This window comes from Herpailurus yagouaroundi, unplaced genomic scaffold (genome assembly GCF_014898765.1).
Source record: "Herpailurus yagouaroundi ecotype Mexico unplaced genomic scaffold, PumYag 29, whole genome shotgun sequence".
Lineage (NCBI taxonomy): Eukaryota > Metazoa > Chordata > Mammalia > Carnivora > Felidae > Herpailurus > Herpailurus yagouaroundi.
In genome coordinates, this window is record NW_024412377.1 from 14,944,114 (window position 1) to 14,970,659 (window position 26,546).

The following is a 26,546-nucleotide window of genomic DNA, read 5'->3' on the forward strand; positions in this document are numbered from 1 at the left end:
CAGTCATGCTTGATCAATGTTGAAAATTAAATGTTTTTTGGGCGCCTGGGTGACTCGGTCGGTTAAGCGTCCGACTTCGGCTCAGGTCATGATCTCACGGTCTGTGAGTTCGAGCCCCGCTTCAGGCTCTGTGCTGACAGCTCAGAGCCTGGAGCCTTTTTCAGATTCTGTGTCTCCCTCTCTCTCTGCCCCTCCCCTGTTCATGCTCTGTCTCTCTCTGTCTCAAAAATAAATAAATGTTAAAAAAAATTAAAAAAAAAAGAAAATTAAATGTTTTTTGAAATTTTACATTTATGTCCTCTCTCACTCCCACCCCACCCCACCCCCCAACACTTCTTTTCTTTCTAAGTCTGTCCTTACCAACCAGTTGTTCAATCAAGGTGTTGGTAGTTACAGGTCTGCAAGGTGATTTTGTACCCTCAGGTCAGATACCACAGAAGGTCTCTGTAATCTAAAAGCAATCTCTGCTTTTATACTTGAATTTTTCTAAGTTTCTCAAGAACTTTGCTTCTTGCTATCATCTGTATATTTACATATTTCTATATAGAGAGACATATATAGACAACAAAGTTTATCCATTTACTTGGAGGGGGGAGCATGAGTGGGGAGGGGTAAAAAGGCAAAGAGAAAATCCCAAACAGGCTCTGCTCTGTCAGAGCGGGGCTCAATCTCACCAAGCTTGAGATCGTGACCAGAGCCAGTATCAAGAGTCAGACATTTAACTGGCTGAGCCACCCAGGGACACCTTTCTTTCTTTCTTTCTTTCTTTCTTTCTTTCTTTCTTTCTTTCTTTTTCTTCTTTTTTTATCATATATTAAATCAAGTTCTCCCTTCTTAATGTGTGTTCCCTACCTCCTAGCCAAGAACATAGATTCTTCCTAAGACATTATCATTAAAATAAAAGAATAACAATAATAATTATAATTCTTCCTCTTGATTCTGAGTTGTTTTCCATCTTGCCCCTCATTTCTCTCAGCCCCTTCCTAGGCATCTTCTTGAAAGAATTTCCACCCACATTCTCTCAACTTCTGCCTTTTATTTATCTGTCCACAAATGGCTAGAGGTACTTTCTATCATATATATTTTTCAGTAATTTTTGCCAAATCAGTTGGTAGCAATTCCTCTCATCTGATCTTATCAAATGCTACCACCGTGGTTGATGTGTTCAACCACATTTCTTCTTGCAGTAATTTCTGTTGGGTTCACTGACATGATGCTTCTCAATTTTCTGCTTACATGTGTGGTTCATCTTACTTTGCCAGACCCTCTCCCCATTTCCACATCTCATCAGTTATAGCTCAGATTTTTGTTTTCCCATCTTTTTACATGCTCTCCTTGGGCAAAATAAGCATATTGCTTTATTGAATATGAAGTGCTGTTTTCTTTTTTTTTAATTTTTTTTTAACGTTTATTTATTTTTGAGACAGAGAGAGACAGAGCATGAATGGGGGAGGGTCAGAGAGAGGGAGACACAGGATCCGAAACAGGCTCCAGGCTCTGAGCTGTCAGCACAGAGCCCGAAGCGGGGCTCGAACTCACGGACCGCGAGATCATGACCTGAGCCGAAGTCGGACGCTTAACCGACTGAGCCACCCAGGCACCCCTATGTGCTGTTGTCTAAGTTTACCTCTTTGTTCTAGACTTTTCCTTTGAACTTCAGTCCTATTTCTCTACGGTACTATGCAGAAATCCTGACTTCTCTACCCAAGCTAGTTCCTCTTTGAACCATCATATAGCAGAAAATTATGCCAGAATCCATCCAATCATTCAAGCAAGAAAAGGTAGAGCCATTTTTCACTTTTCTCTCCCTCAGCCATTATATCCAAGCCTCAGTACTTCTTAGATATTAAATTTTTTTTTTTTTTATGTATAAATATGTTATCTTTTCCTTATATCCATTGTCACCATCTTGGTCATTCTTTCATACGGGTTATTGCAGTAACCTCCTAATTCGTCCCCTGATGCATACTTTTACATTAGAAATCAGACAATAGTATCCTCAACTTAAATGCATTCCAATGGCATTTAGAATAAAATATGAACTCTACCTTAGGTTCGTAGTGTTTGCCTGATCTTGTCTCATTTATCATTTGCATCTCATCTCAACAGCACACTCTCTAATTCTATTACAACCTATCCAAACTCTCTTAAGTTACTTCTACATTCCCACGTTTTCCTCATTATTTTACATTTTCTTCTGCCTTCCCTCTGTTTCCTCCCCACTCTTTGTTTACTGTTGACCACACTCACTGGTTTTCTATATACAATCCCAGCATAATTACTAAGAGTTCCCCCTTTCCCTCAGCAATGGCTCAGTTTGGATAAATTCTACACTAAACATGTCTTTGCAAAGCAAACTGTTCTAATTTTTCAACTCTAAAAACAAATGTCACTTTAACAGAAATGTTGCATAGCAATCTTTATGAATCATTCCTCAATTTACAGGGTTTTGTCCCTTATCCTGTTTCCTTTCAGCAGATGTATTAATTACCATGTATTTCACTATCTGACTGGAAGGCCCAGAATTATTTTATATACTGCTAGGAAAGCAGCAACTTTTTTCGAACTTTGAAGTAATATTTTTTGTATCACTCATAATTTTCATTTTAAGTTTTCTGAAAGAATGGTTTGAAATTTATTCAATATTTATGACACTTGTACATATAAAAAATCGTAATTATAAGCAAAATAAATTGGTGTATGTATTCCTCAGCCTTTCTTAAATTCACAGCCCAACGTTTTGGTTTCTAATTCACAGTTATTGATGGCCATGTTTTCCATAGAATGCTATTAAGAGAATTGACAAATACAAAGAAAGAAGACATCTCTTATTTTTTCCAAAAAGTACTTTATCATTGTTTGCTGGATTTCACATTAAACCACCGGGACACATTTTGCACATTTTGGTGTTGGCAATTTCTTAATTTCAGCAGAGGTGATCAATAATCAGGACTCTTATTCCTTCTTTAAATAATCCCGAATATCAGTGTATAGAAATGTCTATTGGCATGTCTTTCAATATCCACCACCAGCAATAACAGCTAAATGTTCTCTTACGTGAGCTTATTCTTCAATGGTACATACCTCTGTCTACACCAAAAAGTACTGCTTCATCATTTCCGCTTCCTATGATCTCAAGCCAATTCCAGTTCTACTCTCTTCCCTGGATCCCTGCATGGATCTCTTGCCCATATTAGTAAGTTGAAGGGAAATCCCTTTTCCTTTATGTTAGTTAATTAACTTAATTAATTACAGTAATTAATGTGAGAGGAACTGTTATGCCTGTGAATTCCTTTCCCTTAAAGACTGAGAAATTTTGTCAGGCAAAACATGACTCTACTAATATAGTGACATATACACTGCCCAACCAAATGTGCCTTTAGGCAAACCATGATAATTACTTTCTATTTCAACGACTAAAAAATGGCTTCCTGGACCATAGCAACAGAAAGGCACTATTAAACAGACAATGGATACTAAGTTCAGAGACAAAGTTGAAAACAAAATTTTTAAAAAATGCATTTTAGGATTAGTAGAATAAAAAAGTATCTTCAGTTGACATTTTTCATTGGCTAATGAGCGTTCCTTCTGGACTGAAAGGTACATGAGGTTTTGTCTATTTTGTTCCACAACCTTGAACAGCAGCCTACGGTAATGTCTGCTGCATATTAACTGTTACTTATACATTTCTTGAATGAATGTGTAAATCAATTCACGTAGTGGAAGACCTCGACAAATTGCTAATGTATTTTACATCGTGAGATTGTCAAAAGCTCTAAAATGAAACCAATTCGATCTTAGGACACCTTTTTCTTAGATAAAATGTATTTTTTTTTTAGTGATAAAAATTAGCATACAAACCAAACAGTAAATGGTAAAATTATTCTCTCTTTTGTTCCATGTATTTAATTTTATAATTATATTGAATAGTCAAATATTGTCAAATAGTCAACATATTATACATGATGGTCAAATTACATGTTGTTTTATATATATATGTATATATATAATTATAAAATATATTTTGATCATTTAGCTATATTTGACTATAAAATGCACTTGTATAATCATACCTATATAAAATTACATACATATAATTAGATATAAAAACAGATACATAATTTTATTAAATTTCACCATATGTCATTCAGTCATAAATTTTGAAATTTAAGACCTAATCTTTGATGTTATAAAATGGTTTCACCTTACTAAACTGCCACAGAGACACCTCTAAATTCTGTTTTTTAATGTAGCTGCCTTTGCCAACCGGAGGAGTCTAGTTATATCCTACAAAGAAATGAAAAACAGTTATGAAGACAGTTTTTCTCCAGAAAAGTTTTGTGAATGTTTTGTGATTGCAGTACGTTACTTTCTATTTAAAACCCCGAGAGTTGTAGGCTTTGTTAAAAAAATTGGAAGTTATAATTTTACAACCTATGAGAATTGGTGAATTCGCACATAAAGATGTGTCTTGTTGTGTACTTAATGATACATCTTCTCTCACCTCGCCTAAGAGAAACGGCAGGGTTTTACCCTGACAATGTCACAGCTGTTTTAAATTCCCTTACTTAGACATTTCCCAGCTTTTATAGCTTCTGCAGCTGTCAGAGCAATGACTTTTTCTTTGTTAGGCGAGGAAATGTCTAAACTTATAATTAGACCTCAGTTATGAACTATGTAACTAGTTAATCATAGCTTTCATTAGGGCTTTTTGCATTCCAAAGGGATTTGAATGTAGCCAAGAATGGTGGCATATACCAAACAAAGCCAGCTTCAACTATTTTAGAGTTTGCTTCTAATTTACATAAAAGTGTGCATCTTTACCATCTGACCCATAATTATCATCTGAACTAATATCTGACGCATTTAAATTACCTAAAATGTTTACATCACCTATACCGTCATTGTTCAAGCTTCCCACCCTTTTTCAGTTAAGTCTTTTTAATTACATCCTTCAGACATGTGTGAGCAAAAAAATAATAACAATTTTTAGCAAAGTAACCATCAGAACATGTACTAATTCATTTAATTATAGTAATAAAAACAAAACTACAAAAATCATACATTTTTAATCAAAACAATATAATGCTTCTATTGCCTAATCAAAGATAAATCATCGTTAAATTTCAGGTTATTTTGAGTTAACGAAGCCTAGTCAATGTGTGATTTCTCAATTTTTCGCTTCTTTTCTCTAATGAAACTTCCATGAAACTTTCAACAGTACAGTATGACCTCTTGCCCGTTGTATTTCACTCATTGCACAAGCTTCACTCATGAATTAAGTCTGAATAATATTTTCCCTATTAGCACTGTTATTTAAAGGTACCCATCTTAAACATGTTCTCAAAAGACACAAAAATAGTTTGGCCATATTTGGTCAAAAGACAGCTCATTAAATGATTTAAAATACATTCAAAATAAATTTTATAGTATCCTCCAAATAAAAACAAATTAAGTTAAAACGCTTGTGGACAACTTGCTGGGGACTCCTAGAATTATTTATCTGGAAGCCCCAAGCTTCTAACTTACTCACAGTGTTACCACTGCCAATTTTAAAAGTAAAATAGCCAGTTATTTTACCGGAGAAATAGGTTTACTCACGAATAGCAGAGGAATTGCAATTTAGGACACGCAAGGGATAGCAAACCATAGGTAAGCCTTGAGATCAAAGGAGTGGAACTGCTCATTTATAACAAAACAAAACAAAACAAAACAAAAAAAACAGAAAAAGAAAGAAAGAAAGACAAAAAAGGAGGAGGTTGGGCAGGGCTGCTTTGAATGAAAGTCCCTGGAGGAAAGTTAGAGTTCAGGGTCGTACCTGGTTCTCTCACTGGCTGAGCTATGGAAATTTGTCTTGACTGGATTTCTGGCTGAGCAACAAGAAATGCTTCCTTCTTCCTCCTGGAGTAGTGAAGGGGGCTTTTTGCTGTTGGGAATGTAGTGTCTCTTCCTTTAAGGGTCTGCACTTAATGTGGCTTGATAGGGCATGAGAGCCCCTGCTCTGGCCTCTTGGCTCCACTTTTTGGGGGGTTTCTTCGCTCCACTTTATTTTTTTTAAGTTTACTTATTTATTTTGAGGTGTGGCAGAGAGCGAGGGAGACAGAGAATCCCAAGCAGGCTCCACCATTGTCAGTGCAGAGCCCGGGGAGGGGCTCAGTCTCATGAACTGTGAGATCATGATCTGAGCTGAAGTCAGACGTTTGACCCACTGAGCCACCCAGGAGCCCCATGGCAGGCAGAGTTTTGATCACAAATCTCAGATTGCCTTCACCACACCAAGAAATTCTATGGATAAACTCATGCTTTGAAATTACTTTTAAAAAATGTCCTATTCTCATGGAATTACTCCTCACTAAGACAAGATCAATTGATTATTTTGTCACCTAAATTACAGATATTACAGTAACAATCAGAAAAAGCCAACCCCTTCGATCTTTATTCTACAAGTATATCAACACAAGAGCATTCTTATAGCTCAATAGCTTCTACTGTTTTGTTCCTGTTACATTAAAACAATGGCTGGAAACTTTAGCCCGTGGGCCAAAAATGACCCCACTGCTTACTTTAGTAGGTAGAGCATTATTGCAGCACAGAAATGCCCAGTGTTTTACCTGTTGATGTCTGCTTTCCAGATAAAAAGGTAAAGTTGACTGGTTTTAACAAAGACTGTTCCTCAAAGCCTAAAATATTTAGACTTTACAAAAAAAAAAAAAGTTTACCAAATCTGCACTAAAAGCAAATAACAGTTCTCATCTAATGCTGAACTTGAAGATGTTACCTTTGGACTTCATCTTCTTCAGTCTTCTCAAGAATATTTTTAAATAAAAATACATTTGTTTTATTTTATATTCAGACTTTTTTCTTCACATCTTTTCCTATCCTCAAATATCCTTTTAACTCCCCTCAAATATCTCTTATTTAGAAAAGCAGCAACAATCATCAAGCAACTAACCCTTACCTATATACCCCCCATACTTATCTTGATTATCTCTTCTCCTTTAAAAATTTTTTTTGATGTTTATTTATTTTTGAGAAAGAGAGAGAGAGAGAGAGAGAGAGAGCACAAGCAGGGGAGGGGGAGAGAGAGAGGGAGACACAGAATCCAAAGCAGGTTCCAGGCTCTGAGCTGTCAGCACAGAGCCCAATGAGGGACTTGAACCCATGAACCATGAGATTGTGACCTGAGCTGAAGTCAGACATTTAACTGACAGAGCCACCCAGGCTCCACAATCTCCTCTCCTATTAAGCCAAAAATAGTTCATTTTTTTTTTTTTTGACAGAAAGCCGTATTATCATTTCTCACTTATTCCTCTGCTCAGTACAATTTGGGTTTGATTTCCAAATTCCATCACAACATTTGATGTGAAGTTCATCAGTAACCTCCATCACCTATGAAATGGTTCCCAAACTTATCTATTCATCAGAACTATGTGGAGGGCTTGGAGAAATACAGAATGCCAAATGAAGCTTACAGAAATAAATTGGTAAATGGCTGGCTGCCAAACAGAATTTTTCCATCAGGTGAGGATGTGGAACAGAGGAGTGAGGACAAGTCTTTTTATGGGGCAGAATTTATTTTGCATGTCTAGAGACAGTTATTTGCAAGTGCATCTGTTATCTAAACTTACATAAGAGCGAAGTGGCTCAAAGACAAAGAAACCACAGAATCTTTATTGAACTAAAATCACAGTCAGAAAACTCAGAGGAATGTGTTCTAAACAATGCATAGTTTATCAATGAATCACAAATGTTTCCCATTAGCTTTTATATCCAAATTTTTAAAGCAGTTTTTATTTATTTTTTAATAAATATGGTATATGGTATCTTAGAATGACTATTTGGTTAATGCCACTGTCTTTGATCTCCATACAATGTTAAATTTTATAAGAGCAAGAATTCGATATATTGTGCTTATCTCTCCATCCTCAGCACAGTGTTAACATAGACCTTAACTATAATAGGTGCTCATGAATAATATTTAAATAAACAATAGCCATATTCAGAGTTAATTAAAATAGTTGAACGGAAATTCATAGATTAATAGATAACATTAATTCTATCATGCTCATGACAAACAATATAAATATAAGGATGGTAAAATAGCATTAATGTCTAAGACCGTAAGTTTTATTTTTTTTTATAATTTTTTTTCAACGTTTTTTATTTATTTTTGGGACAGAGAGAGACAGAGCATGAATGGGGGAGGGGCAGAGAGAGAGGGAGACACAGAATCGGAAACAGGCTCCAGGCTGTGAGCCATCAGCCCAGAGCCCGACGCGGGACTCGAATCCACGGACCGCGAGATCATGACCTGGCTGAAGTCGGATGCTTAACCGACTGTGCCACCCAGGCACCCCTAAGACCATAAGTTTTAGAGTTAGACATAGGTTCAGTCTGAATCTGCCATTTATTTATACACACATACATTAAATATTTAATTATCAATTAAATGATTTTATATTTAAATATTTCAACTATATGAGCAGAAGATTAAAAATGAAACAATATCCTATATTCTCCAATATTTGACTTTACTGTAACACCCAATTTCTGGTTTCCAAATTGGAAATCTGATTTAGAGTTGCAATTTATAAACTGGAATTTCCTTTTCATGCATTTACTAGTAAAACTGTCAATCATAAAATATAACAAAATGAGTCTGAAAAAACAATAAGCTTGTATAAAATTTTAATAATTAAAACAAAATATTTGAATATCAGAAATATGAAGGGAAAACAACCTCTTTGAAAACACAATAAAAAAGAAAACATAATTGAATCAAGATAATTAAAGAAACTATAGAAAGTTATAAGGATGAGAGTATGGTTAAAAGGACATTGGTCAGATAATAGTTTTCTGGACTTCTTCAAAATTAACTGAAATATATTCTTCTTTCTTTCTGGGCAGAGATATGCTGTGATTAGTTCTCTATGTTTCATAACAAATTACCTCAAACTTTGCAGCTTCAAAGCATTCCCATTTATTTTCTCATAGTTATTATGGGTTAGAAATCCAGGCATAACTTAGCTAGGGTCTCACAAGGCTGCTCTGAATATGTTGGCCATAATGACGTTTCCATTTGAAAGATCTACTGGGGAATGATTCTCTTTCCTGTTCTCATGATCGTGGGCAGCATTCAGTAGCTTGTGGTTGTAACATTCATGGCAGCCTGCTTTTTCAAAGATAGTAAGAGAAGTTATAGACAGATAGATAGATGATAGATAGATTAGGTAGAAGCTAGACAAGAGCAGTGGAATCAACTCCCAGAGGCAGAGTTGGAAGTCCTTGAAGGGGAATGATAGAGACCTGAGCTGGAGGCAAGGATGATGATAAATGAGATATATATTAAAAGCCTGGGGACACAACATCTTGACCTCGTGACTTCCATGACCTGGGAGCTGACAGACCAAAGAGCCATAGAGGTGGAGCACGCATTGTCCTCTACCGCCTCTGCCCCAGGGTAACCCCTAGACTCAGTATAATGCATTTGCATTGCAACCACAGCCCTGCCAGCCAGATGAGAAAAAGACTGCCATGACAGTTCAGTACAGATCTTTTAGGGTAAAAACTCTCCCTCCCAATCTGTGGGAAGAGTTTCCCAAATGATTGGAAGTAGCTTCCATTAGAGACCACCTCACTGTCCTCATGGCTCCTCTCACCCAGACAGACCCAATAAGGTCCAATCCCCAAAGGATCCAGGGGCCTGTTCTATCTCACAGAACCTGCCAATTCTCATACCCTGAGTGTGTACTTTTGTTTTAATAAACTGCTTTTGTGCTCTCTCTTTTCCTTCTGGCTGTCTTTACACAAGCATAGATCCCTACCTACATCTTCTCATGGGGAATCCAAGCCCCAAGACCTCCATTCACACAATGCAGACTCTTTTACCACTGATAGATAGGTAGATGATAGATGATAGATGATAGATAGATAGATAGATAATAGCTAGCTAGCTAGATAATAGATAGATAGATAGATAGATAATGGATAGATAGATAGATAGATAATAGCTAGCTAGCTAGCTAGCTAGCTAGATAATAGATTGATAGATAGGATAGATAAAGAGAAATAAGTCACAGATCTGGCCCACACTCAGTGAGAGGGAATCCTACAATAGTGTCATTACCAAAGGCAAGCATCATTGGCAGTCACCTTCGGGTCTGATCACCACATTCTCTAATGCAAAGTCTTGAGGCATTTCACAATTTTTCAAGAGTTGTGTTCCATATAAGACTATTATTTGAGGAGCTTTAGTAAAACAGGTATTTTTAATGTTTACATATTTATTTTAATAGAGAGAGAGAAAGAGAGAGAGAGAGAGAGAGAGAGAGAGAGAAAGAGAGAGAGAGAGAGACAGCAAGCAGGGAGGGGCAGAGAGAGAGGGAGAGAAAGAATCCCAAGCAGGCTTTGCACTGTCAGTGTGGAGCCCGGCACAGGGCTTGATCTCATGAACCATGATATCATGATCTGAGCTCAAATTAAGAGTCAGACACTTAAGTGACTGAGCTGCCCTGGGGCCTAAGTAGAACAGATTTTTTAAGTCTAATTTTTGATATTAAAATTATTTTCTAAGCAAGTAATAGGTCCTCGATACTAAATGTGTCTCATTTACTCAGCTGTGTGCTACTTACATGGCAAACTGTACCACAGAAATATTAGGAATAACCTACTTGCACTTAAAATATCCAAGTGAAGTATATATTGATTGCAATCCTTGAAACAGCTACATTTCCGTTCTCCATTTACCTTTCTGTAGTCATACTTAAAGATGACCAAGTTTGTGACAGCCATTCTTTTGCTATTAAGATTCTTATTCAAAAGCAATAGCATTTTAAAGGAAACAAGAAGTGTCAAACATGCACTCTATAGGTAACCCGAGCATAGACAGATACAAGTATGACTGTCTTGTGCCTATCTTATTACATCTATCTCCTTCCCATTCCTACCAATTTGTAACTTCATATATTCACTATTTACTGTCAAGTAGAAACAAAGCCAGACACAAGTTAAAGGAGGAAAGACAGATTTTACTCAGTACAACTGTAAAAGGGAAGAGACCTGAGTAACCTGAGCTCAACTCTGATCTGTGCAGAGGTGACCGGGTGTGTACAAGGGAGGATGAGGGAGTAGGGAGGGGATCAAGTCAGCAGAATGAGTCAGGGAAGTGGCAAATTACAAAAAGTGGTAGAAGGATTGTTTGACATGATGAGTCGATCTGTACTGTCTTTAACTGACACTTGCCAGTGTTAGGTTCCTACCTTTCCACACAGACTGGGAAACATGAGACTGTTTTTTCTTGATGATTACTTTTATAAAGGACGGCTTCCAGATCCTCGAGAAAGACACTCTTACATTGTTAATTATACTTACACATCATTAAGGAAAAGAGAGAGGTTTTGCAAGTATAGGTTTCCTAGAGTAAATGTTCTAAGAAAATGTTCTAAGAAAGAAGTCTGAGCCCTAATGTCAGGTGTTAACTATAATAAAGAGTGAATTCTTTCAGCAACCTTGAGCTTTCCAAGCAGGAACTCAAGGGAGGCTGAGATGTCCTAAAGACACATCCTTAGGCTGTTAGAAGCTGTGACAGAGTTTGATCAAGTCATTTAGTGTGGGGGTGGAGGCTTTGACCAAATCTTTACTGCCAAGAGTTTTTGAAGTTCTTAGTACTTTCTTTATTTATTCCCGTGCCAACCCTGTTAGCATATCTGTAGTGGTTTCCAATAAAATGATGTACTTTGTTGTAACCATCGAGGAAATTTGGTGAAATTGTGCAAAGATATAAACTCATTTATATATATAGCTATGTCTGAATATGTAAACTTCTTTGAAAGGGAGATTTGTTAATTTGCTCATTGTTTCTTCACTAAGCATCTGCAAACAGAGCCTGAAGGGGTAATTGATGAGAGGGGTTTTCATTAATAAACTTGTTTCCATATTTGGGAGAGTCATTTGAATGTCACTGAATAAGTTTAGGACAGAGTTATGAGAAGAAAATAAGTGGCAGGGCAATGAAAGGAGACAGGGAGATGTTGAAATATTAGGCCATTACTTCAGTTAACAGTAGAAGAAAACAAATATATATATATATATATATATATATGAATATATAGAATGGAAAAAATGAAAAGAGACATATGGCAGGAATATTGTTCAAATACTTTAAATAATAAGAGTTGTTGATGGTCAAATAACTGTTAACAAACATAATTTTCCTCCAATTGTCAACAAAGTGTTTGAGGTTTGTGCATGTGTGTGTGTGTGTGTGTGTGTGTGTGTGTGTGTGCAGAAAGAGAAAAGCAAAATTAAGCTTCAGTTCTAGACCATGGCAGTGTGTGATATGGATACCATGTTTGAGATTGTTGGTGATCCATAATGGGTCAAATATATGGTCAGTACAGTGACTGTATGATTCAACTAATCTGGGATGATTTTGGTCCCAGCTAGGCTTGTTATTGCTTTTGGGTAGATTTTCTAGTAGCTGGTGGACCATGCTTATTCCTGGCTGATAACTCAACCCTTTTTCTCATGTTTTGAATATCCCTCAGCTGGCTGGTCTGGACTTGCTCTCAGAGTGAAGGCATAGGAGTAGGGTAGAGAATAAAAGTGGGCAATGACTATGAGACCCAGGCTAAGAACTGCCACAGAGTAACTTCTCCCATAGTCTCTTGGTCAAAGTAAGTGAATCCAAGCTGTTAAGAAATGCACCCTCCTCTTCATGACAGGAACTGCAAAGTTATATTTTACTTTTTTTAATGTTTATTTATTTTTGAGAGACAGAGAGAGAGAGAGAGAGACAGAACATGAGTGGGGGAGTGGCAGAAAGAGAGGGAGACACAGAATCCGAAGCAGGCTCCAGGCTCTGAGCTGTCAGCACAGAGCCCGACGCAGGGCTCAAACTCACGAACCGTGAGATCATGACCCGAGCCGAAGTTGGACGCTTAACTGATTGAGCCACCCAGGCGCCCCGCAAAGTTATATTTTAAAGCGTGTGGAAACAATAGCACCACTTCAAACATCAGATACAACCTGGATTAGGGACTGCATCTGTCATTATTACCTTTACTAATAGAGAAATTTGTGTCTCCTTTTGGGCCTCCTATTGATGGATCAAGGGAGCTCACTTCTGCATTCATTGACAGAAGGTTAGTAGCTTCAAATTATTTGTGGTTAAAAGTATTAACATCAAAGAAATGTTCAAATGCTATAAATCAGGGTTGTCCTGTTTGTTTTATTTTGTTTTCTGGATATCTGATTGTTAACTATTTAACAGTAAACTGCTGGGTCACCCCTTGCCAAAAACCTAAAATATATGGAATGGTATTTGGGATATGGAAGACAAGAAAAAATGAAATTGAGTTTTGACAACTAGGAGATTAGCGTTAGGAAATTGAAAAAAAAAATGGTAACACGGAAGCGTATGAAGCCTCTGGATATTGGTGAAGTGATTTCAAAACCTGAAAATAATAGTGTGTAGTCACTATTATTGGTTATTAGATAGAGATGATTACAGGCACGAGTTGGCTAGATTTGTGAAAAAATTGAAGGAAATAGTTTCCAGACGTGAAAGATCTTATGAGACTGGATATTAGTGCCTGTCTTGTTCCATTAAAGAGCATAAGATTGAAAAAATTTAAAGGAACAAAGATCCTGTAAAAGTTTTCAATCTAAAACAGTGACTTAGCTTTGTGCCTCCTAGTTGTCATAAGAGTGAAGTCTAAGCATTTTGTCATACCGTGCAATACTTTTCATGTTAGGTTTCTTGCTTTCTTCTCTGGGTATGTTTTTCCCTTTACCTTAACTTCAGTTATACCAGACTGCTCTGAGTGAAGTAATTATTTATCATTTCTGAAGCTTTGCGCTAATAATCTTTCCCTTTAGAATGTTACACTTTCAAGCCCCAAACTGGTAACACACAGTTATTCTGAGGTCTACTGTCTTCTCCAAGATTATTTTCGGACCATCCATGCATGGTGTTAAAAAGGAGATGACGGGCTCAAAATCAAGTCAGTTGTGCTAAGTCCCACATCAGCAAAGCAAGACTTTATGCTTAACCTAATTACAGTTTTATCCTTTCCGGGAATCTTTAACCAGTCACCCTGGAATTACCCATTCAACACTAGGAAGTAATCCCTTGATGGATGCTTCCATTCCCCTTGGGAAAATGACCTTGCCTGGAACAATTGATTTTTTGCTAATCATTTCTTTTTCTGCTCCTTTCTGCCTTTAAAAACCTTTCCTTTCTACAGCTTTGGTACAGCTCTTTTTTATTTGCTGGGTGGAATACTGCCTGATTTATGAATCATTTAATAATGACAATTATTCTCTATAAGTAGTAGTAATTGGGTTGACACTGTGAATCTTCCACAGCTGATAACAATTTCATTGGAAATCTGATTCCATAAAGTTAAGCAATGTTGGCTATGATTTTCATATAAAATCCTCGCATTACCCAGCTGCTACTTTATTTAAATTGTATAATTTGTTTCATAATGAGGTTTTTTTTTTTTCATTTTCCACAAAATGTCAATTCTAAACTCAGTGCTCTGAGGTACCAACCACAGTGCAAATCCCATTAGCTTTCAGGCTTTTAGTTGCTACACAAAGTTCAAGTTGAAAGAAAAAGAAAAGTATGACTGCATAATAGGGTGGTGATATTCATAAAATACCTATATTTGATGTTTACTTTCTAAATGAATCTGAGGAAATTATTATCATTTGACAGATTCTGGTTTAAATTAAAGCAGTTTTCAAGATAGAATATTGGTGTTATTTAGTTTATTTGGCCAAGAAATATACACCAGCCACAAAAAAGGGAAAACAGGCGATTTGGGAATATTTCTTACAAAAGGCACTCAGAATACAAAGATTTTTTAAAGCATCTTAATCTTTACTTTTAGCACTATTTTAGCTCTCATTATTAAATTTATTTTTTTCTTTAATAATTTAATACGCATATCCTTCTTCTGGTATCTATTTTAAGAATTCTAATTCTACACACACACACACAAACATGTATCCAGACAAACAAGTACAAGCACAGACCCACAAAGACACACAAACATACAGATACACAGATTCAAAACATGATATGAAACAAAATGGTGATGCTCTAAATAATGTGCAAATGTAAACTTTGCTTCCAAAAGTTAATGTGAATGTTAGAAATAGTGCAAAAGCTACTAATTGTAGGAGAGGAGTTAAGAAGGAACAGTAGTAGAAGGACCTTATGCTCGCCTCATCCCTGAAACACAGCCAGATAATTATCAAATCACTCTGAACACCCAGGAAATTGACTGAGAACTGACAGAACAAACTGCACAACTAGAGGGAGAAAAGAGGCGATGCCATGGAAGACAGGAGGTACAGTGATGTGAGTCAGCAGGTGCCATTGAGCTGCCCAGTTCATTAGCATAACAGCAGAGACACCTGCTGAGGGCAGCTAACCTGGATGCTGGCTTTTTGCTACATTTTACCATAAAATCCAAGCCCCTATACAGTCCTGTGACTGCTTTTCTGGAACTAGTACTAGCCACAGCACAGTGAGACCCTCCCCCAAGGATCAGCACAAGTCCTTGCTGTCCCACACTGAGTCCTTAAATTTGGAGTTTGGAAACCCAGCCAAGTGCCTCAGATAAAACAGAGGAGCACTGTGCCACATGGTGCACAGATGCTTCAGGCACAGAGAAGTTGAAAGCAGAGATGTGACAGAAGTCTGGGACACAGGAAAGGAGATTGTTGCTCTTCTGTGAGGGCTTCCTGAACGGTGGCAGGGGAGAACTCCCTACGCCAGGGAAGAAAGCAGGCTGACACCATTTTTCACCCTTCCCATCAGCTTGGATGGGCCTCAGCAAGCAGCACAGCCCTTCTTCCAGAAGAGCGGCATGATCCTCTCCACCACTGTATGCACCAGATCTACTGATCTTGGAGTGTTGCAAACTTCAGCTCTAGTGGAAATAGGACAAGATAGAGGCTTTCCTAACACACAAAAGATAGAGACCTAGACAAAATGCCAAAACAGAGAATTCACCCCAAAAGAAAGAACAGGAAGAGGTCACAGCCAGGGAACTAATAAAAATAGATATACGTAATATTCCTGAACCAGAAGAAGGGTTACAAATCAGTCCTCAGCAAGAACAAAAAGACTGAGCTCATATCATGCATATTTTCAGACCACAACTCTCTGAAACTTGAAGTCAACCACAAGAAAAAAATTGGAAAGACCACAAACACATGGAGGTCAAAGAACATACAACTAAAGAATGAATGGGCTAATCAGGAAATTAAAGAAGAAATAAAAAAAATACATGGAAGGAAATGAAAATGAAAACATGACAGTCCAGAATCTTTGGGATACAGCCAAGGCAGTCATGAGAGGAAAGTGTATAGCAATACAGGCCTAACTCAAGAAGAAAGAAAAGTCTCAAATATACAACCTAACCTTACACCTAAATGAACTACAAAAGGAACAACAAACAAAGCCTAAAGGGAAATAATGAATATTAGAGCAGAAATTAATAATATAGAAACAAACAAAAAACCCCAGTAAAACATATCAATGAAATTAAGCACTGTTTCTTTGAAACAATAATAAAATTGATAAAACTCTACCCAGACTTAGCAAAAAGAAAATAAAAAGGACCCAAATAAATAAAATCATGAATGAAAGAGGAGAGATTACAACCAACACCACTGAAATCCAAATGATTATAAGAGAATATTATGAAAAATTATATGCCAACGAATTGGGCAATCTGGAAGAAATGAATAAATTCACAAAAACAGGTAAACTATACCAAAACTGAAACAGGATGATATAGAATATTTGAACACTCCCATGACAAGCAAAGAAAATGAATAAGTAATCAAAAATCTCCCAACAAACAAAAGTCCAGGGCCAGATGGCTTCCCAGATGATTTCTACCAAACATTTAAAGAAGAGTTAACACCTATTCTGAAACTGTTCCACAAAATAAAAAGGAAAGGACAACTTCCAAACTCATTCTCCAAGGCCAGCATTACCTTAATTCCAAAAACAGACAAAGAGCTGACTATTAAAAGGAGAATCACAGGCCAATATCCCTGATGAACATGAAAGCAAAACTTCTGAACAAGATACTAGCAAATAGAATCGTACAGTACATTAAAAGAATTATTCACTACGATCAAGTGGGATTTATTCCTGGGCTGTAGGGCTGGTTCAATATTCACAAATCAATAAACATGATATACCACATTAATAAAAGAAAGGATAAAAAACTATATGGTCCTCTCAATAGATGTAGAAAAAGAATTTGACAAAACACATCATCTTTTCTTGATAAAAATTATCAAAAATGTAAGGATAGAGGGAACATACCTCTGTATCATAAAATCCATATGTAAAAGATCCATAACTAATATCATCATCAAAGGGGGAAAATTGAGAGCTTTTCCTCTATGGTCAAGAACAAGACAGGGATGTCCATTCTCAGCATTGTTATTTATCATATTACTGGAAGTCCTAGCCTCAGCAATCAGGTAACAAAAAGAAATAGAAGGCATCCAAATGGGCAAAGTAGAAGTCAAACTTTCACTATTTGCAGAAAACATGATACTCTATGTACAGATTGTAAGACTCCACCAAAAAATTGCTACAACTGATGCACGAATTCAGAAACATTGTAAGAAACAAATTCAATGTACAGAAATCTGTTGCATTTCTATACACCAATGATGAAGCAGCAGAAAAATAAACCAAGGAATCAATCCCATTTACAATTGCACCAAAACCCATAAGATATCTAGGAGTAAACCTAATGAAAGAAGTAAAAGATCTGTTCTCTGAAAATTATAGAACACTCTTGAAAGAAATTGAAGATGACACAAAGAAATGGAAAAATATTCCATTCTCATGGATTTGAAAAACAAATATTGTTAAGATGTCTAGACTACCCAAAGCAATCTACACATTTAATGCAATCCTTATCAAAATCCCAACAGGATTTTTCACAGAACTAGAATAAAGAATCCTAAAATTTAAATGGAACCATAAATGACCCTGAATAGCCAAAGCAATCTTGGAAAAGGAAAACAAAGCTGAGGCATCACAATTCTAGACCTCAAGCTATATTACAAAGCTATAATCCTCAAGACAGTATGATACTGGCACAACAACAGGCACATAGATCAATGGAACAGAATAGAAAACCAAGAAATGGACCTACGACAATATGGTCAACTAATCTTTGACAAAGCAAGAAACAATATCCAATGGAAAAAGTCAGTCTCTTCAACAAATGGTGTTCGGAAAACTGGACAGTGACATGCAGAAGAACGAAACCACAACACTTTCTTACACCGTATACAAAAATAAATCCAAAAATGGATGAAAGACCTAAATGTGAGACAGGAAACCTGCAACATCCTAAAAGAGAACACAGGCAACAGCCTCTTTGACCTCAGCCATAGCAACTTCTTACTAGACAAGTCTCCAGAGGCAAGGAAAACAAAAGCAAAAATGAACTATTGGGACTTAATTAAGATAAAAATCTGCACAATGAAGGAAACAATCAACAAAACTAAAAGGCAGCCTACAGAACGGGAAAGGATATTTGCAAATGAACTATACGATAAAGGATTAATATCCAAAATCTATAAAAAACTTATCAAACTCAACACACACACAAAATAAATAACCCAGTTAATAAACGGGCTGAAGACATGAATAGACATTTCTCCAAAGAAGACATACAAGTATCTAATAGACACATGAAAAACTGCTGGATGTTACTCATCATCAGGTAAATACAAATCAGAACCACGAGATACCACACCTGGTATCTCACACCTGTCAGATTTGCTAAAATTAACAATTCAAGAAAAAACAGATGTTGGTGAGGATGTGGAGAAAGGGGGACCCTCTTATGCTGTTGTTGTAAAATGCAAACTAGTGCAGTGAGACAATTTGGAGGTTCCTCAAAAAGTTAAATATAACTACTCTACGATCCAGTGATTGAATTACTAGGTATTTACCTACAGGATACAAAAATACTGATTCCAAGGGCTACATGCACCCCAGTGTTTATAGCAACAGTATCAACAAAACATACTCTGTTAAATTTGGTGTTAAATGGCCAACATCAGGGGCGCCTGGGTGGCTCAGTCGGGTGAGCGTCTGACTTTGGCTCAGGTCATGATCTCACAGCTTGTGAGTTTGAGCCCCACGTTAGGCTCTGTGCTGACAGCCCAGAGCCTGGAGCCTACTTCGGATTCTGTGTCTCCCTCTCTCTCTGCCCCTAACCCACTTGCATTCTGTCCTTGTCTCTCTCAAAAATAAATAAATAAACATTGAAAAAATAAATAAATAGCCAACAGCAAACATTAATTATAGGGAGCATGGCCACAGTAACATGTTCTATGCACTTTTTTGTACATGGTCTATATCAGGGATTTTTAAAAATTATTTATAAGTCTTATTTATGTTTGAGAGAGAGAGAGAGAGAGAGAGAGAGAGTAGGGTAAAGGCAGAGCAAGAGGGGAACACAGAAACCAAAGCAGAGTCCAGTCTCTGAGCTGTCAGCACGGAGCCCAACACGTGGCTGGAACTCATGAGCTGTGAGATCATCACCGGAGCCCAAGTCGGATGCTTAACTGACTGAGCTACCCGGGTGCCCCAAGATTGTTTATTTTTTAATCCTTTGCCTTTATGCTATTAGAAACACTTCATGGATATTTCTTGCAAAATATTCAAATTATTTATTAATTCATTAAGTAAATATTTGCTGAGTTGATAATATGTCTCAGGTAGAATCACACACATTGGGGTAGCAGCAATAAATAAGACAGATAAAAATCCCTGGCTCCATGAAACCTACATTAATGTGTGTGTGCATGTGTGTCTATTTGTGTGTTTGTGTGTATGTGTGTGCATATGTACACAAGTGTGTGGAGATGTGCTGGAAGTGAAGATGAGAAAACAATGAAAAAAATCTTCAAAGTATGTATGTATATATACAAAATTATGTATGTATATAGAAAAGGAGTGTGTGTATGTATATATCTATATGTATAATACTTATATATACAAAGGATGTATAGTTCACATATATATTTTTCATGTATATATATGAAAAATAAGATAAAAAAGAGAAAGGGAAGCAAACCATAAAAGACTCTTAAATACAGAGAACAAACTGAGGGTTGCTAGAGGGGTACTGGGTGAGAGGATGGGTTAGATGGCTGATGGGTATTAAGGAGGGCACTTGTTGGGATGAGCACTGAGTGTTATATGTAAGTGATGAATCACTAAATTCTACTCCTGAAATCATTATTACATGATATGTTAACTAACTTGGATTTAAATTACATTTAAAAATTAAAAAACAGAAGAGGAGATAGATATATATATATATATATACACACACACACACACACACACACACACACACACACAAACACACACACACAATGGTATATTACTCAGCCATCCAAAAGAATGAAATCTTGCCATTTGCTATGACATGGATGAAGCTAGCAAGTGTTACACTAGGTGAAATAAGTCAGTCAGAAAAAGACAAACATCATATGATTTCATCCATATGTGGAATTGAAGAAACAACACAGATGAACGTAGGGCAAGGGATAAATAAAAGAGAGGGCAGCAAATCATAAATGACTCTTAACCACAGAGAACAAATTGGGGTTTGCTGGAGGGAAGGTGGCTGGGGGATGGGCTAGATGGGTGGTGAATATTGAGGAGGGCACTTGTGTTGAGCACTGGGTATTACATGTAAGTGATGAATCACTAAATTGCATTCCTGAAACCAACATTATACTATATGATAACTAACCAGACTGTAAAGATAAAATTTGAGAAAAAAAAAAAAAGAGAGAGAAGAAAATAAGCTGGTAATTACATCCTCCTTTCACTAATAGCTAATCTATTTCTTTTGTGTATGTGGGTGTTTTTTTTTTTTTGGTTGTTTGGTTTTTTTTTTGTTGTTTTCTTGTTTTTTTGTTTTGTTTTGTTTTGTTGTGTTTTCAGAGTGCAAGTGGGGGAGAGACAAAGAGAGAGAGAGAGAGAGAGAGAGAGAGAGAGAGAGAGAGAGAATCTGAAGCAGGCTTCATGCCCAGAGCAGAGCCTGACGTGGGTCATGATCTCACCGTTGTGAGATCAGGTCATGAGATCGCAACTGTGAGAGCATGACCTGAGCTGTACACTTAACCAAATGAGCCATCCAGGTGCCCTAACTTCTAATATACCACCTTTAAAATATGTTAAATTTGTGAGCTACTGTCTTTATCAAACTATATTTGCTACTATGTTAAAAATAAAACTTTATTCTTTTTATTACCAAAAAAAAAAACCCACAAAAGTACTAATTATATGCAAAAAAAATTTAGGAAAACACATTAATGTGTTTAAAATTCATGTCTTACATTTTGTAGATTTGATTATAATATTGTGAAACAAATTGTGTTCTTCAGATCCCCTGTTGCTCTAAGAGCAAAAGCTATGAGTAATCACAATGTGTCTTAATCTCTAATTGTAAATGTAGCCCTTAGTTAAATTTTTATAGGTGTAAGTATAAGATATGGTTTTTGTAACACAGAGTGTGTAAAAGCATTAAAGAGACAAGTCATACTGGCCAGATTCCAATATCTGTGGGAGCTCTGATTACATAATATGTGGAACTGTGGTTTTAAGTAAAATCACCATACATGTAAGATAACCCAGCAGCCAGAGTGAAGAGGTTTCATCTGGGACAGTGTATAATGTCAGATTCCATATGACATGTTGTCCACCACAGTGCCTGAAGTAATAGGTTGTCTATTTTAATTTGAATAAAGCAATATAATATCGAGTACAGAAAATTATTTATTACATGTCAGATCAGGGTTTTAAAACATCTGATTAAGTCATGTTTAGCAACAATGGAATTGTGTGGAAATAAGTATAATGCAGGCATGGAGAGAAGATAAAAAAATTCTCTATCGCAGGGGACATTGATTGTATAGAAAATTGTGTGGGCTTAGTTAAGATTAACTACAGATGAAAATAGAAAATTCAAAACAGTAAAGAGGACGGCATTGTAGATGGTTAGTTGTTTAGAGAATACTTTTTGTCAGTCTTTTCAAATAGATTAATGAAGTGGGATTATAATAAACTTTGTAAAACTTATTATATTTATGCTATGAGGATATAAAGTTGAACGATCAAGCAAACTATAAACCCACAGAGATGATTGGAAGCAATACTTTGTTATTTAATACGGCAAGGATTCAAACATAAACATATTCTATTCATCAGAACACAGTTTCAATGTTTTAGTATGATTACCTGGGATAATTATTTATTGTGTCACATATAAATTTTAAAAATACCTTATTAGAAACCTTGAAAAATCATGTATTAAATTAGGTTAAATTCAACTCACAATCTGGCTACATGTTGGCAAAGAAATCCTTATAGAATGTATATATAATCATAGAAGTTGTGAGTTTGATACTTTTAATACAAAATCTGCATCTTTATTTCATCCATTTAAGAGTAGAACTTTATGGAGAGGAAACATAGCAAAAGTCTGACATGGAGGAAATTGCTCAGACTCATACGATCTAGATTCTTAAATTAGTGCACAACCAATTGAAAGCCAAAACAATCCAAACAATATGATTCTTTGACTACAGCTTCCAGAGGGACTTACGTAAATAAAGACAGGGTCTTGCTTATTAGAATCAGAACAGTTGGTACTGAAGACTGAAACCCACTAAAAATGACCTGAAGTTGGGCAAAATGAAGACCATTTGATTTGGGTCATCAGAACAGCAATTTCTGCACTGGGATAATACTCCAGAAGTATTATCTGAGTTTTATCTGAGTATTATCTGAGAGTATTTTATCTGAGTATTATCTGAGAGATACTTCCTCAGAAGAAACATTTTGCCTAACAAGAAAAGGAATCAGAGAAAAGAGAAATGCTTTTCTTCCCTTCTTTAATACCATCTCACAAGACCCCAGCTAAAAAGGAAGTCTGAACTGTGGGCATCATGAACTCTTTCCCCCTTTTTCTCTCTTAGAAGATTGCTTATTAATCCTTAATATCCAAGAAAAATGGGTAATTATAAGAGTTACTAACTTAGCAGTGCTGTAGGTGAAAATGTTCTCTGTAAAATGAGCACAGAGACAATATCTATATTTCTTCTTTGGAGACTTAACACTAACAGTAACCATAATGGAAGTTCTCATAAAGGAACCCAGTATGTAGTCATTTAAGATTGTCTGTAGAAATATAGTGTATATAATCGACTAAGGGAAGACAGTATGAAAAACAGACTTAGTTTTCTCTAATCACTGCTTTCTAATATGCCCAATGTCTGACTCTTTCCCCAACTTGTGAATATATTTTGGGTAGATTCTGAATTTGTTTGGTCATTTATGCATTTTTAGATATAAGAATAATTGAATTTTTGTCCTGATCAATTTATCTAAAAATTCTAACCCACATCCAGTTAAAAATAATTACCATCCCTCCAAGCTTAATGGCCAGAAGAAGAATTTTGTAAATAGTAAAGAAAATCTATGGCTCTAAGTCATTATTCATATATATATATATATATATATATATATATATATATATAATAGTTATAGTTTTAGTTATGGTTATATAAGTTATACATATATGGTTATATAGTTATACTTAGTTATATATATACACATTATATGCATAGATATACAAATGGAGACATTATACATGAATATATATATATATATACTTCATTATGACTTACCTAATGTGCCCAATATTGTTTAAACCTACTTGATAGACTTTCAAGAAAAACATTATAAGCTATTATCATTTATCGACAAAATGGTATTTAGCTAATGTGAAATTCAGTATTGTTAACCTACAGAGTAGCAACCTCTGTACTATGTTGCTATCATATGATACAGTATGAAGAACATTGATGTACATGTCTTTTGTTTTGAGCTTATTTTTTTAAGATTTTATTTTTAGGTAAATCTCTACACCCAGCATAGGGCTTGAACTGACAATCCTAAGAGTCACATCCTCTCCCTACTGAGCCAGGCAGAAACCCCTACAATTCTGAGCTTTTCTTTTACCATTTAGGAAATGGGCTAGTTGAACTTTCTTTGTAATCCTGAAAGTCCCTAAAAAATGACCGCTTCTTTTTAAATGGTGCATGTTTCCATTAAATTTTATCTTAAATAATCAGTTTTTATCATATATATATATATTTTTTTTTTTTTTTAATTTTCTTATATTAATACACTTCAAAGGTTCCCCTTTATTTCACTCTGGCATTTGGGATCACTGTGCTTAGTGTTAATGGTATCTCATTATTTTTTGCTGTTTCCTCACTTTTGAGTTAAAACGATCACTGAAACAAAATCAAATGTTTACAACCCCAAGAAGTTCTTAAAATTTCATCTACAGTTAGGAATCCTCAGGCTTCTGCCCTACTCACTGTGGTGTTGATAGAATACTCCCATGACCTGACTCCACCTCCAGGATCCTAGAAAAGGAATATGAAAGATGAAGGTTTACTTTCCTTCAAAGATGTCATTCACGATGAATGATGTCAATGTTATTGAAAATGGTAATGCAGTTACTTATTTAAATGGGGAAATCAAGTGACTGACAATGATCACCCTTTAATGTTTAACATCTGACAAATTTGATAGGAATCAATACAGCAGGAGAACAGTTTCTTGATATAATTATCCCACTTTGCTGCAATTGTAGTGTATTTATAGTCTTGCTTGTTTACATGCCATTTCTTTTGTTGTGTTTTGTTCTTAATGTCGACTTTTAAGACCTCTGCATCAACATCTGGCTCATAGTGTACAGATCTAGGAACAAGAGTTTCCGTCATATGAGAAAATATCTGAGTAGGTATAAAGTATGTACTTACAGTTACCTCTGGTAATAGATAAATTAAATAAAGCCTATTGTCAGATTCAAGTCAGCACACTATAATTTAAAACAGAAAGTGAATAATAAACGTCTATTATCAAGATGAAACTAGAGAATAAAAATCATTTTTCTTGGTTGATAGTTTTGTGCCTTTTAATTTTAATTTAATGAGATCTAAAATATGATCCTATGTTTAAGAATATTTTAAACAAAAGGGGATTTGCATAACCAGTCATGACCAATGCGAAAATTACATGCATTCTTGAATATTTTTTAATTCAAACTACATAAGAATATATTGTAATTAAAAAATGCAGGATAATAGATTTTATATTATAGCTACTGCAATTAAAATAAAAGCCAAAATAAACCCAGTGGTTGCATGTCCTTAATGAACCTGCACATTATGTCCTAATTAATAGTATGCAATAGACAAGTTTTAAGTCAAAATTTGAATGCTTTCTGTGCAGTAATACAGCTAAAAGGAAGTATAAGTCTTTATCTGGTGGCTATATTAAGAGAAATTAAGTCTCATTCTTTCTTTTTATAGGATTAGAAAGAGCAGTGCCCATGATCAGACAAATTTCATTCCAAATCTCTATTCCAGCCATTCAGTTTAATTTAAATTAAAAACAATGATTAAGACAATCTAAATGGGAAGCTTGTGGCTCAGTTGCCTTTTGGCTGTCTTCTCAACCAAGGAAATTAGAATGACTTTTACTGTGAAGATAAAACTATCAAAACAAATTTAAATCTGGAATGTCAATTCACGTCTTATGTACAAGGTCTCTATTAGTGTTTCTATCCGTTTCTTTTTCCTTTGGGTTTTAATTTATTCAAATAATATTCTTCAAGTACATTTTCTTTTAAATTGGATATCTAAAGCCATATATTTTAAAATGCATTAGATTTGTAGTAATATTTTGCACTTGATAGAAACCAAAAAACTAAAAATCCACAACACATGTAATTTATTTGATATCTGATTATCGTACTACACAAAGCATGAAGGATAATTTGCACACTTATAGTTTCAGAGTAGCAGTTCTAGAATTTTGTTTGTCAAGGTTGTTCCCCTCCTCCTCTTATTTGGGTGTATTCTTTTCTTCCTAGCATAACTTCTCACTCAGAAAACATATGTCACACCTATGCTTGTATAGTTGGGTAATTTTTCCATTTTTCTGGAGTGAGACTTGAGGAGATTTTTCCAGATTCTCTTTGCTCCCCACCACAAATAATCTTCTTCAAGATACAAGTTTGGCAGAAGAACATGAGCATAAGAACTTTATTTCCCTGATTTTATTTACTTATTTATTTATTTTTTGAGTCATTCTTGTGTTCTAGCCCATTCGGAACAAAAATGTTGTCTTGTGCAGAACTACTTTAAAAGTGATAGGCTTTAACAATGCATTTGTCTGGATATCTAGAGTCTTACTCTTTATTAGTTTTATCAATATTAAAATAGTACTATCTTTTCACTGACTCGTTTCTTTTGGCCTATTTCTTAAAGTTTTTAGTTTATTCTGTTGTTTCTGTCATCTGAAAATTGCCTGTCCCACGTAATTTTGTGAGTTAGTCTTCTCCACATTCATTGCTTTGATTTGTGATGTTTAAGTTCTATAGATATGT